The sequence below is a fragment of the Trachemys scripta genome, chromosome 5, assembly GCF_013100865.1.
Source record: "Trachemys scripta elegans isolate TJP31775 chromosome 5, CAS_Tse_1.0, whole genome shotgun sequence".
NCBI classification, from domain to species: Eukaryota; Metazoa; Chordata; order Testudines; family Emydidae; genus Trachemys; species Trachemys scripta.
The window spans coordinates 35646793-35661825 of NC_048302.1; the positions used below are offsets into that span (position 1 = coordinate 35646793).

The following is a 15033-nucleotide window of genomic DNA, read 5'->3' on the forward strand; positions in this document are numbered from 1 at the left end:
CACACCAATTTTTCATCCAAGTAACTCTCCTGTTTTACTCTATAAAAGAGAGTCAGACCCATGGTTTTAGTCTTGCTCAAAATATAGTGGATTTTATCAGACCCTTAATATTACTTGCATGATTGTTTTGGGGCAAGAATTTAAGGTCATATTATACTTTTCTATATAACTTTTCCATGGATTCTTGAATAATTTTTTCTGTATTCATGATAATATACTACTGCCTTTTAGCTCTCCACCGGAACCACTTGTGTATGTAAGTGTTACAATTGTCTGTAAAACAAATTTGGGCAGTGAGAATGTAAAACTTCATAGTGTACTAAAAAATATTACAATACCCAAGAAACTACATCTCACTTTACAATATTAATTATTGCAAACATTGCCAAGTAGACATGAGGTTGACATGATTGTCTGAGGAAGTTTTATGCAAGATGCTAATTTAACTTAGATTTGTCATCTTGTAACTTTTGCATGACCATGCTTTGTGTAATTGGAGAAAAGATATCTTGCAGTTGGAACACAAGACTGGAAGTTAGGACCTTTGGGTTCTGTTGCCAGCTCTGCTATTGGCTACTTATGTGTCTTTGGACAAATCACTCATTTTTTCAGTTCTTCAGTTTTCCCATCTGTAAAATGGAGATAAGGACTTTTATCTAAACCCCTTTGAGATAATTTGCACTTTTAAAATACTTTGGCTCAACTGTGCTTGATAATTGCAAACTGTTATGACAAAATAGTCTATTTCAACTAAGCAATGCTCCGAATGCATATTTTTTCATGTGCAGTCAAATGGCACATATGGTACTTCTTTTCTTTTCTTACTATTATTATTTGTTTAGTTCAGTTTCTATGTATTTATTTCTGCTACAGTTAAATTGGGTTTCTGTGGGAGTGGGACTCTACTCAGTATATCAAGTGGAAGATCTCTTTTGAGATTTCTGATGGAAATATAACAAGTTCCAGGGATATTCTGGTTAAATTTGACCTCTGAAGAAAAAAACCCAGTGAATGTTGTAGAGTACAGAAGCTTCTTAACAAAGAAAATAACCTTTTCAGCTGGCTGACGATCAGTTTAGGATCCCACTGGCCCACTACATGTACACTACATTTACTCTGGCCCACTACACTAACAAGGAATGCAAGAATCCTCTGCTAAGCTCAAAGGACAGAACTAGAGCTAGTTGGAAAAAAAATCATCAAAACTGTTTGTAAAATTGGGTTTTCTATTAAACTTTTGTTGTTGTTGTAAAAAGTGTTTGCTTTCTTTGGAAAATACAGATTTTTCATAGAAAATCTGAACTCTACAAGATTTTGGTTAAAAATCTAAATGTTTTGACCAAAGCCCAATATATTTCAATTTGGATGTAATGCTTGAGTTCCTCATGGGAATTACAGTTCATTTACTTCATGACTCAATTCTCCTTTATGAACTGGGTTACTGAGCTAGACTTAATCTCTCATGATGCACTGCAGCTATAAAACTCCCATGATGCACCACCTCCCCTCAGTAAGAGGACACCCCACAGTGTATCATGGAAGATGAAGTCCTGGTTGAATATGCAGAATTAGTACGGTTTACTCATGCTGCCATGTGAATTCCTTTAGTTTTAACCCTGCTAGAAGAGGTTTAGAGCATCTCTCAAGGGCAGGTGTAACTAAGGGCTGGGACAGAAAGTTATCTGAGTCAACAATTCTCTTCTTTGTTACTTGTCTGTACAAGTGCCTAACACAATGGGATCCTGACCCTTGATTTCAGAACAGCCAAACACTGGTCAACCATAACTCCAGAGTCATGGACAGCATCACCAGCACTTTTTCAGATAGGTGTATATCTTTCAGCACATTCCTGAGTGCAATGACAAGATACCAGCTATTCCTCACATCGCATGTACTGATGTTGTGTTCACTAGGCCCTTAGCTAGCTCATACAACTGAGTCCTAAATTAAGTCCTAAACAAATGTCCATAGTTGCACCACCCATGCTAGTGATTATATTGTGTGAGCAAAAACACAGGTGTACAAGTACAGTTATTATATTGTGGTTCAGGACAAAACATCAGCCAATGTACGTGCTCAGGTTTCAGATTGCTGATTCATTACTTCCCTTTATGGCATTTTAGCCACTGGGGAAGCTGTATTTACAATCAACCTAACAAGAGCAGAGAGAGAAAAAAAGGGAAAGGGAGCTAGATATGTTGGGTAAAATGTAGTGAAAGATGACTTAGGAAGAGTGAGAATAAAAGCCATTTTTATGATGCCTGGAACATTCTTAGATATTCAGAACAATTAAATTACAGAGAAACTCTTCTTTTTAATCCCCTGATAGGGTCAGAAAAGGAAAGGAGCCAGCCTGAGTTTGTGGATATAAAATGCCCATGTGGTGCACTTCATGCTGATACTGAGAAGTAAATGTAAAGAATGTCTTGGCTGAAGTGAGCCACAGTTTAGAACTTTGCACTTAACTTGGCTGAGGGAAGCCCTACTGGTTGATTTCCCTTTAATTGGCCAAGTTCCAAAAAGAAAAAAGGAATGTTTCCAGATTCCCCATCTCATCTCTGGTTTCAGAGTAGCAGCCGTGTTAGTCTGTATCCGCAAAAAGAACAGGAGTACTTGTGGCACCTTAGAGACTAACATCTCATCTCTCTAACCCTATTCCTGAAAATAAACCCATCCTCCCTGACTCCTGCTGTCAAACTTGGCTCCTGGCTCCCTACAGCACTTCACTTTGATAGTGTGCTGGGGTGAATTAATTCATTCCCCTCAGCTGGCCCTGAAAATCCCTGAACTTGAAGAAGGCATCTGTGGTCCTCCCTGTAGCCAAAAGGAAGGAATGGGATTTAACCCCTTCCTTGTCAATCTCCGCACAAAGCACCCCATCACAATACCTTACTTTTGGTCCCAGCATGCTTGCTTGTTCGGTCAAATAGTGACATATACTCTACAATATTGTGCTATTAGCATATAAATTTGGTAGCATAGCTGTTAAAACACCATCTTAGTAGTCATTTCCTTTAGCAATTGTTAATTTGAGAGGAATCTGGCATACAATTATTATAATTATTATTACCTACAGTAGTGGTAGAAAATAGTTTGGTTTGGCATGTATGATTTTCATTTTCTTCAACCAGCCTATTTTTATAGGTCAACTACTACTGTAACTTAAATGTTGATTAAAAAAAATAAAATTTTTACTCTTCCTTTTTATGAGTAGCATTTTCCTGGCTGACTTTCACTGGATAAAATGAGACATTTTTATTAAAGATTCTTAAAGTGGTATTAAAGTTTTAACACCTCATTAGTAGAAAAACAAGGTTTGACACTATGATATCAGAATTCTTTAGACCTCATAGAAATCTCAGACAGGATAGGATTCTCTTTCTTAATATTCTAAATGAATTCCAGCACAGAAAACATCATCATTTCCTGTAGCACAGACTCTCAGTTCTGGCTTCTAGTCAATCACTAATATGCTGGCTTTATTGTCTGAAGTTCCACAACTTCCTCCCAGATTTGGAAATAAGAAACAGTCAAAATCTATTAAACTGGACACCATTGACTGCTCTTAAATAATTGCAAACTGAGTTAAAAAGAGAGTGCTGATCCTCCGAGGTGCAGAACGCCCTAAACTCCCATTTAGTTCAATGTCCTGTCCCTTAAATGGGCCAAGAGACCACAAGAAACTAGCTTTGGGCAGAATTCTGAATTAACGCTTTCTTTAACCCATCCACAATGATGCTTTGCTGATTTTTCTGTTTTTTTTATTTTGTTCTGAAGATTCATTTTACATGTTCAGAAAGCAAACAGAGTGTGTGTAAGAAACTGAACTCTCTTTCAAAAGTTAGGAGAGAAGAAGGAGGGAGAATGCATCATATGCACTGCAAGGGGAGACCTAATAATCACATGTATAAAGAAGAAGTAGATGGAAAGAAAATCATCCTCAAGAGATTCTAAATTGTATTTTATCTCATATTTATGGCTAAGAAATTGCGTCTACACTTTTCTTTTAATGTTTGCAGAGATGCAAAATCAAGAAAATGAAATAAACAAGAAATCAATTTTGGTAGCATAAGACTCTACATTCTTCAAATCATATTTTTTACTTTTATCTAATTTAAAATTGATGGACAGAGTTTGCTAGTACCTCTCATCAGCCCTTTCTGGGAAATTTATTATCATGGGCTTGCAATCTGTGACCATGTTTTCTTTATAATGGAACTCATATCACTGAGATGATGATTCCTGTAATACACCGATGGCAAGAAATGGTCTTCAGTATTAGCATATTTTGTCTTTTACTCATTCTGAATGATAGCTGAACCCCAGTACAGCTCAATATTATATGATTTCCAAAATACCACCAAATTAGCTAAGTATGTTCTGTGCCGTTACACACAACAATATAGCAGGTATCACAATCTCTAGAGATCTATTAAGTCTTAAGGGGAGTTGGCAGTTTGTAGTGTGTGTTAATGTTTAATTTGGATACAATTTGGATACAAATTGGAGTTAATTATAGGCAAGTGGTTTGTGACTCAACCATTCCTATCTATATTTAAATTTAATTCTCTGGCTTTGTTTTATTCCAATTAAATTAGCTATATAAAGAAGAGCTACTCTATAGCCTTACAGAAAATGACCAGGTAGTGCCAAGTTGGCATTGAGATGTGACTGATCTGCTTTCTAAAGGCTATCAAACATTAGGAATTTGTCGCAAATCAAAAAAATGGCGCTAAGTCTTAGATGTAGCACAAAATATCAATACATGATCTTTAAAGCTTCTGCATAGACTATAAAAATAAATCAAATCAAGCAAATTAGATTGTTTCACTGGTGAGGTTCAGAAGAAATTTGTAAGCCAAAAACCTCCATGGAGTTAAGTGAGAGTTGTTTAGGTCTTGGCTTTTCTTTTCTAGAATTAGCTTTCTTTAGAACAGGATTTGAGGAAGCAAGTTAGAAAGTGCAGATGTGCAAAGGCAAGATAAGAGATGCACATGGTAACATTACCAACCATTTAAACTTTGCAAAGGGACAGATTTTGATATCCTTCTTTACACGGAGTAACATCTTACACCATGAGTAGTTTCATTGCAGAAAAGGATATTAGAATCTGGCCTGAAATTACTCACTGCTGTGTTTTTTATTTTTAAATAAAGGGAAAATAGCCTATTGTACATTAAAGGCCAGATTCTGCCATGATTATTCACGAGTACTAATTTACTCTGCAAATAGACTTTGATTAGAACCTTCCTCTGTATGTAGTCCCTTTAATGTGACTAAGTGTTACAAATGTAGGGTCTACTTTTGCAAGCTACTAAACGTAATAAATAAAGATAAAGATAGATAAATAATAAAATTATTGTGACTCTTATTTGGTTACATTGACTTACAGTAGGAAGAGACTTGTTCACTTTTATGAACAATTCTCCTTGGAATGCTTATTAACAGCAGCAGTGGCTTGGAGCCACTCAGTCGATTGAAAGATAAAGATGCTATGCTGTCCTCTTCATGGTCTAACACTGTAGCACTAGGCATTTATTCCTGAAATATCTTTGGTAGTTTCTCTTGCTTTCTAAAACTTGCAAGCAATGAATGAACATGCTGTTTTAAATGTTGTAGACAGATGTTATTTGGATACCAAACCACTGGAATAGAACAAATCTGCAGATCTTAGTTACTCTAATAAATACTAAATAAATACTTTTTGATGTATCTTCCTGGAGAACTGTCATATTGCTGTTTCCGCTGTTAATTTTGAATATTTGTATATTGTGTAATACCAGATACAAGCAAAGTATGCAGATCAGCTTCAAGAAGACTGTCAATTTTTTTTCATCCTAATATCCTGATAACTAATCTAGCATTCCAAGTTCTGTATCTTCAAGCATTGAAGCGGACATCTATTCTCCACTTAACAGAAACACATCCATGTACATTGTGGGCACTTACATGCATGTCAGAGATAATCTCAGAAACTTTAATGAAAAAATATTAATTCCTTCAATTCTAGATAAAGACTGTTTAAACATGTTTGCTGTATATTTATTGTGTACATACTGCATGTACATGTTATACCTATAGACATATTGTACATATGTACATAATTATAGATATTTATGTATATAATATATGAATTTGACACAGATATAGAGGTTCATGAACCAAGATGTGCAATAACTTACCTATAGAAGAATTTCTTCCTTTTTCTTTTCACTTGAGTTTGTCTAGTGTGTGGGAAAGAGACATCCACTATTCAAATTTCTTCACTTGGCTCAGATAAACTAGAGAGAGTTTTCAGTTCATACTAGCAGTGTGAACAGTATCCCAGGAAGACTCCTCTTGCTCCAGCCCCTAGTAACTGAACTCTTCCAGCACAGTCACATTTTATTTATACACATACTGTCCTTTTCAAAACAAGCAGCCAGCTGGAATGATTCAAACCTCCGTTCAGCACACCGTTAAAATGCAGCTTCCTTCTTGGACATGGGAATTACACCAGGGAGCAGTCAGAGAACAGCAAAAAGGCTATGAGAACTATTTAATCACCCGAATACCAGCTGCTCCTGCTACTACTGCTGCTTCTGGTGCTGCTGCTGCTGCTGCTGTGCCTCTTGTTTAGCTGTAGTCAGTCTCCCTTTCCCCTTCTCTCATATCTACAGAACTATAAAGGCGGCTTTACACGATTATGATTGGCAGAAACAGCCAATTCCTTCAGCTAATCAACCTCAAGACTTTCAAGGACTAGAAGCTGTTGTGATGTCATTCAGAGAGTGACATGTTACAGATGAATACATTCCAATGGAAGCTAATTCAAAGATCAGCAGCATTCGTCTCACACCACAGTGATTGATTAGATGCTCCTGGAGGATTTGCATAATCTGTCATTGTGCAGTTGGACCACCTCCTTTACAACCAGGCTATATTAAATGTGGGGGTGAAATACTCACTTGCTGCTTCTGACACCTACACCTGAAGCTGTAACTAAAATAATGGGAAACTGCAAAGTTTAGTGATTTTCCTGGCTGGAGTATGTTTCAATTAGGTGAAAAAAACAGAATGTGAGAAGTATAGCAGGAGAGTCACACTTGTGTAAAACTGCAGGCTCCCTCCCTCCCTAAAGCTAGGACCCCCTGAGAAGAGAAAAGACGCTTTATTAACAAAACAGAGGGATTACAGCCAAAGTCAAGCATCACTTTAATTACAAATAATTTAATTGATCGTGTGTTGATGTGGATGTGTTCAACCAGCTGTACTTTACCATTTCACTTCATCTGAGAGGCACACAATATCCTTCCATCAATATGTGACATAAACATGGCCCACCTAGCTATTGCATACTTATTGATCAGAACCTTCTGTCCCATACAATTAAAGACTAGCCCTTGTCACACAACCATAGCCAAGGATCATGATTTTTTATGCAATTTTCTTACATTACCCTACAGGAAAACTTAAGCTCTTTGATGTAACATCTAGTTTCCAATTTTAACTGGTTTGACTGAGGCACATATATATCCGTTCATTCCAAAATGATTCATGCATGATACCCTTAAACACTGAAATTTAGTCACGTCTACACAACCCAGACACAACCTAGCCCACAGTAAGGGAAGGGTAATTTTTAACAAGGAGATATGTGCAAACCTATATTTGTCTGAAAAAAATGAAACAGGATCTCTGATAAAAGAAGAACAGGAGGACTTGTGGCACCTTAGAGACTAACAAATTTATTAGAGCATAAGCTTTCGTGGACTACAGCCCACTTCTTCGGATGCATATAGAATGGAACATATATTGAGGAGATATATATACACACATACAGAGAGCATAAACAGGTGGGAGTTGTCTTACCACCTCTGAGAGGCCAATTAATTAAGAGAAAACAAACTTTTGAAGTGATAATCAAGCTAGCTCAGTACAGACAGTTAGATAACAAGTGTGAGAATACTTACAAGGGGAGATAGATTCAATGTTTGTAATGGCTCAGCCATTCCCAGTCCTTATTCAAACCGGAGTTGATTGTGTCTAGTTTGCATATCAATTCTAGCTCAGCAGTTTCTCGTTGGAGTCTGTTTTTGAAGTTTTTCTGTTGTAATATAGCCACCCGCAGGTCTGTCACTGAATGACCAGACAGGTTAAAGTGTTCTCCCACTGGTTTTTGAGTATTTTGATTCCTGATGTCAGATTTGTGTCCATTAATTCTTTTGCGTAGAGACTGTCCGGTTTGGCCAATGTACATGGCAGAGGGGCATTGCTGGCACATGATGGCATATATCACATTGGTAGATGTGCAGGTGAACGAGCCCCTGATGGTATGGCTGATGTGATTAGGTCCTATGATGATGTCACTGGAATAGATATGTGGACAGAGTTGGCATCGGGGTTTGTTACAAGGATAGGTTCCTGGGTTAGTGGTTTTGTTCAGTGATGTGTGGTTGCTGGTGAGTATTTGCTTTAGGTTCGGGGGTTGTCTGTAAGCGAGGACAGGTCTGTCTCCCAAGATCTGTGAGAGTAAAGGATCATCTTTCAGGATAGGTTGTAGATCTCTGATGATGCGCTGGAGAGGTTTTAGTTGGGGGCTGAAGGTGACAGCTAGTGGTGTTCTGTTATTTTCTTTGTTGGGCCTGTCTTGTAGGAGGTGACTTCTGGGTACTCGTCTGGCTCTGTCAATCTGTTTTTTCACTTCAGCAGGTGGGTATTGTAGTTTTAAGAATGCTTGATAGAGATCTTGTAGGTGCTTGTCTCTATCCGAGGGATTGGAGCAAATGCGGTTATATCTTAGAGCTTGGCTGTAGACAATGGATCGTGTGGTGTGTCCTGGATGGAAGCTGGAGGCATGTAGGTAAGTGTAGCGGTCAGTAGGTTTCCGATATAGGGTGGTATTTATGTGACCATCGCTTATTAGCACAGTAGTGTCCAGGAAATGGACCGCTTGTGTGGATTGATCTAGGCTGAGGTTGATGGTGGGATGGAAATTATTGAAATCATGGTGAAATTCCTCAAGGGCTTCTTTTCCATGGGTCCAGATGATGAAGATGTCATCAATGTAGCGCAAGTAGAGTAGGGGCGTTAGGGGACGAGAGCTAAGGAAGCGTTGTTCTAAGTCAGCCATAAAAATGTTGGCATATTGTGGGGCCATGCGGGTACCCATAGCAGTGCCGCTGACTTGAAGGTATATATTGTCCCCAAATGTGAAATAGTTGTGGGTGAGGACAAAATCACAAAGTTCAGCCACCAGGTTAGCTGTGACATTATCAGGGATACTGTTCCTGATAGCTTGTAGTCCATCTTTGTGTGGAATATTGGTGTAGAGGGCTTCTACGTCCATAGTGGCCAGGATGGTGTTCATGCCATGCAGGCACATCCCCAATATACAAGGTACCATCTAAAAGACCCCAACACAGTAAATTGCAGGGAGAACTCAGTTTACCTTGAGTACCTTGGAATGATGAAGGGCTAAATTGAGTCTGCCACGATTTGAATTTGAGGTTCCAGGAAGAGTAGGTGTTTCTAACCTGTTGCTTGGAACCTTAATTTGCCCCCTCCAGCTAAATCAGAGATTGAGTTGGAATTAAAACCCAAGGCACTTCTAGCTCATTTTCTGTAACCCCTGAATTACACAGAATCGCTGGGGATCATAAATTCTCATAACATGTCATGCCTTCCACAGCCTCCTAGGGACTAAGGCTGTGATTGTCAAAGAGCCCTAAAGGAGTCAGATGCCCAACTCACATTGAAATTCACTGGAAGTTGGCTGCCTAATTCCCTTACCTCCCTTTGAAAACCAGAATTAAAATCAAAACCTCCAAAGCATTTTACAAATTCAAGTTAAAATTTCCTTTCCTTTCTGAACCTGATAACCCTACGCAATCTAGAATAACTGCCTCCTATCATAAGTACCCCAGGAGCTTCATGAAAAGATCAGTCTCAGCCATCATCCACCATCTGTCCCTATTCACACACTTCACTCCCATTACACTCATAGTGATATAATACCAAGGCCACACAACTTTGGACTGGGCTACTTAACTTCACCACTGTGGAAAAGGGAAAGTAACATACATCTGGCAGAATGCTCCTCTGCTGCAGCCAGATGTACCAGGCACATCATCCTATTCCTTTGAATTTAATGGCACATCAGAAAATGGAATAGCACAGATGCTCCTTTGGAGGGCCAGCAGCCAAGTGGTTAAGCATGTCCTCAAAAATTTATTTTAATTTAGATGATAAAGTCAATACACTCAGCCATTCCCAGAGCTTTATTCCTTAGCCTAATGGCATGTCATAATGGAAGAATCCAACATGAAGCAGCATGGCTATTAATTTGTACCACCTCAAAACTCTCCTTCCCTATCCAATGCCTTAAAGACCATCTTGAGTGGAATACACAATATCTCACTATAGCTTCTAGATAGAGTCCACCCACTGACACAAATATCCACAAATCAATACTCATTTCAGCTCTCTCCTGCTGTTCAGGATAATGTTTCAATGCTAGTCTGTTCATACTACTGTCTGGAGTTTCAGAGATTGCTGCAAGATTAATGTTAGTGGGATAGACCCATTTGCTCAGCTCAAGTGGCTGGCCTTACCCAAGTGGAATGATATCAAAAAGGTTATAAACTGGTCTGTCTTATCTTCTTTTAATGCTTGAAACACAGGCAAAGCTGCTCTATGTGAAACAAAAAGAGCTTACCCACGTTAGGGTAAGGGGTAAACAAATTCCCATATATCAAATTCCTGCTCTTATCTATTTTGGGTAGTGCAGATAAGACTCCTTTTGTCTACATTCTGCCCCAACCATGAGTCAGTTTGAAAGGGCCATTCAGTTTAGAACATTGTTGGTTTCCTGTTCTATTTCAGAGAAACTCTCTGAAAAATAAGGAACAGAAGAGAGGGGCCAGTGAGAAAAATAATTCAGTGAAAAAATAAGGTGAAAAAACCCTAAAAGCAGCAAAGGAGAAACAGAGGAAATTTCTAACTCTAATCATAAAACAGCCACAATATTCCTTTATACCACCCGAAAGGTAATCTTCTATTCCTTCCATATAGTATGGACTTCTCATTATCTAATGACATATTTTTAAAATTGAATTACCCTTGGAAATAAAATATTAGTTAATACCACCGTTATGTTTGTCCATGTATTTTTGTCCATGTATTTGTACTTAATCCCTTGTGAACCTTTCTGCCATCTGTGTCGGCTGGAAAATTATAGATGAAATCATGAGAACAATCTTGATCCTTCTCTCACACTTTTCAGAGAGCCTATCATTTCTCTCTCTCTTCCCTCCCACCCCCAAATTCTTTAGCATGTGTAAATCTTTCTTTTGCTCTGTAAAATTTGTTCTTGAAAGTTTATAAATTCTGGAAACAAGTAAGAAAATGTTTGACTCTTCTAAACCCCATTGCCTTCTACCAATCCCACTATTACTCAGCTTAAGTGACCTGAAATCAACAAAACACCAAGTCCAAGATTTTCAGAAATGCGTGCCTAAAGTGAAAATGATGGGAACTGCTGAAGATTCAGCATTTTTGAAAATCATGCTTCTTATTTTGTTACCTAGGTAAAACCAAGATCTGAGATCCATACTTATCTATCCTTTCTTAGGTACTTGTATGGCGCATATCACTCTGGTGATGCCTCACATTCTTTAATGTATTCATCCGTGGCAGTGCAAGGCATTTTGAACCCCAGTCTCCCAAGGCCCAGGCAAACATCCTAATCACTTGATCATCTTTCCTCTCTATTTTAAAATAATTCTCTTCCAAACCTTTCAGGAGTATAAAAGGATAGTTTTGCCATTGCTATGTATATTTTGTGCTTTCCACTGTTTTCCTCATCCACCCATTGCAATGCTCTGAGAATATTTCAAAAAGGATTCTTATTTTTTTTCCATTCAAAGCAAAAATGTCCTACAACTCTATGGGGCACCTCTCCAAAATAATTCCTAGTAAATATAAATGGTTGTTTCAACTAAAAGTACCTTCCCACTTTTTAGCCACAGAATGACTGTTAACATTGGATTCCTGAGTTTTAAAACAAGAAATGGCCATCTCTCAAAGACCTGCTTCTCCTTGAGTTGTGGAGGCATCATGTGAGCTTCCCTAAAACAAGCCAATTGAGCATTGGTGTTTAAGCTTATTTCACTAAATGTGCACAAAGATTTTAAGAGCAATTCCTTAGCTGGTAAAAATCATCATAGCCACTTTGACTTCAATGGAGCGATGGCAACTTACACCAGCAGAAGATTCTATGATTCTAAGATCTGCCCCTAAATCTCCAACAGGGTCCTCCAGATCCTTATTGTTTTTATGTATATTAAGCTAACATAAAATGGTAGCAGGATTTTTACAGCATTCAAATACATAGTTCACTAAACGTAAGGAATTTCTTTCTAGTGTCTTGATGAGTTTATTTTAAAAGAATCCAACATGTTGGCTCTAAACCAAAGTGTTTAGCAGTTATGTAAGCTCAGAAGGGTACAGATATATACACACACACACACACACACACACATACTTGGACTTCAGCTTCATGCCTCACAACACACCCAAGGCATTAATATCTTTTACTAGACGTGCCTGCATTGTCATGGGTTATTCTTTATTTCCCAGATGATGTATGGGGAAGATACTGCTAGTATTCCATTTAAGTATGAAGCAATGATTTGAAAAAAAACAAAACAAAAAAACCCTGTTACAATGTCCTATAAGGGAGGGGGAGGCAAAAAATATTCCCTAGAATTCCTCCTTGCAGACCTTCTTCAATCACACTGCTTCTGTTATTCCACTGTCTACACTGCATACAACTCCCACTCTTCTTTTGCAGGTGGAAAAGGCTAATTGGATACCTTTGTTCTGTAATGGCCTTTATCTTTTCCTCCCTTGTAAAGTAACTTTCATGTCCAGGCATGACTTTGTTACTGTAAAGGCTACGTTACTTTCAGAGAGTGTGTTGATATAACTCAATATTCAATTATATGTTATATCAATATTAATTATTAATTAACATTTAACATTAGAACTGTCCCACATTGCTCTAATCCTATCAATATATTTTGCCTTAAATGCTTACTTAACTGAAAAAGTATAACCTCTTGTCTTCTAAATCCAGTCATCAAAACACTAACCATCGAAGAGAAAAATAGATGGTCTAGTGCCTCTTAATCCAAAACCTAATCTATGTCACTGCTTACTGTACAACCAAGTCATTTTGACATTGAATGCTGTAGAAAAGACAACAGCACTTCTTATCCAAGATAAATGTCATTGTACATTTCTAAATAAATAAATAAAGCCTGTTGGACCCTATCCTCTTCCCAGTTTTTCCCATACAAATGTCCACCAGGGATTCAGATCCTACTTTCATGAGCAAACTCCCATTGACTTAATTGGGAGCAGGATTGGAACCTGCAAAGAATTTTCATAATATGAAAAACTTTTTAAAGCATAAACCTATTTATCTCTCTAATTTTTATCGTATTTTCTAGTTCTTGGAGATATTTGGGTGTTAAAGAAGGTTTGCTTCCTTTCTTTACTTTTTGTATGTGTTCCTGTGACATAATCCTGATTTGTGATTTCTTTTTAATTCATTTCCCTGCTGACCTATAGTGATGTCACAAACATAGGATGAATATGACCTCACCAAACTATCCAGCACCACAGAAGCTAAACACTGAGTGAATACATTTTTGCACAAAATAAAAAGAAAGGGAAGGCAAGAAATGACCGATATGCTTGAAAAAGGTGGTTGTGTATTTAGTTTTTCTAACTTGCTTCAGTATGAAACTCTGTAAATGGGACTTGCTGATCTAGAAGCAGCCTCCAGCAGCTCCATTTTTTCTCCCTATAGATATTTGAAGAGTTGTGTTTCACATTTCTTCCTGGTGTGAAAATCAAAGCACTTATACCACCATCAAACTGGTTTAATGAGGTAGAGAAGCAGGCTATTCACGTGTTCTCCAATATTGAAGTTGAATCAGCCCCATCCCACCAAAAGCAGGTGCCCTGGAGCTTTTGCAAAGAGCATTTCCCCCTCAAGGATCTGTTCTCTGTGTGTATTCAAACGGATACAATGACTGACTTTAGTGACTAAATATGTTGGGTTTTTTAAAGATTTTTTTCCTGTTAGCCTGCAGATCCAATACAAGAAAGACTGGGTGAGTTGGATTCTATTCCATCTTAGACATCGTCATCCGAGTTATATACTAATTTCGAGAGAGTTACAGCTGCAGAAACCCTTTGAAGGAAATGGATGAATCCTGTCACATGCCACCTGAGGTACACTGCACATATGCTAAGCCGAAGTCTCAAAGCAGAATTTGGAGATAATGAGGTTCCATAGGTGTCACTGAGGGCCTGATATGACCCACAGAACCTTTATTACAAAAGTCAATGTAAAGATGACTTACAGAGAGTAGGATGAGTTGTAAGCTAGCAGACAGAGAAAAGCACCTTTCCACTTGCAACTTGATTATAAGTGAAACAGAAAGCACTGAGAAAGAAGAGAAACCCCCATAAGGCTGTTTTTACACAGTGAATTTTCATACTAGAACCAGACTTTAATATCCCTCATTGTTGTCCAGTTTCCTTGCACTGCTCCACAGTCTTTCCTCATGTAGCCTAAATGCCGGATATCACATGGTTCAGAACTCAAGCTTTATCTGGACTATTTTTTTTTTAAAAGAACAAAAATGTGGGACACTGCCATGAAGTGCCTTAGGGAAAGGCCTATAATTGGGTTGTCATGGACTAATGTAAAAAACATTTATTAAAAGGAGTAATTACAGAATAAGATAAGGAATTTTGTTAGGAAGAGAAGAGAGTTAAGTCATTGTTTCTCTGCTAGGATCATAACACTTAGGAATGTGAAAAAAATTAGCATAGTATAACTTAATTCAATTGATTCATCAATTCGTGTTAGTTAATTCCATATGTCAGCCAGGATAGGCTTCTAGTAAAGAAAGAGAGGTTGCCTATATCACTGTTGTACATTGTTTTACTAATGGATAAATCAGCATGTCAATGCTT

At 37.9% G+C, this 15033-nt stretch overlaps 1 protein-coding gene across 8 annotated transcripts in view; it reads right to left on the reverse strand.

The window, feature by feature from the left end:
- Positions 1 to 15033, reverse strand: part of NDST4 (N-deacetylase and N-sulfotransferase 4) — a 257495-nt gene that overhangs the window by 169670 nt on the left and 72792 nt on the right. For 2 of the 8 annotated variants that reach the window (XR_004645912.1, XM_034772203.1), the window contains exon 1: positions 6183 to 6793. The exons of 1 other annotated variant lie outside the window; for it this stretch is intronic. The gene's annotated coding sequence lies outside the window, so the exon portion shown is untranslated. Of the gene's footprint in view, positions 1 to 6182; positions 6797 to 15033 lie in introns of those variants that run through there. 5 more of the 8 variants (XM_034772201.1, XM_034772204.1, XM_034772202.1 and 2 more) reach the window with 3 other exon arrangements.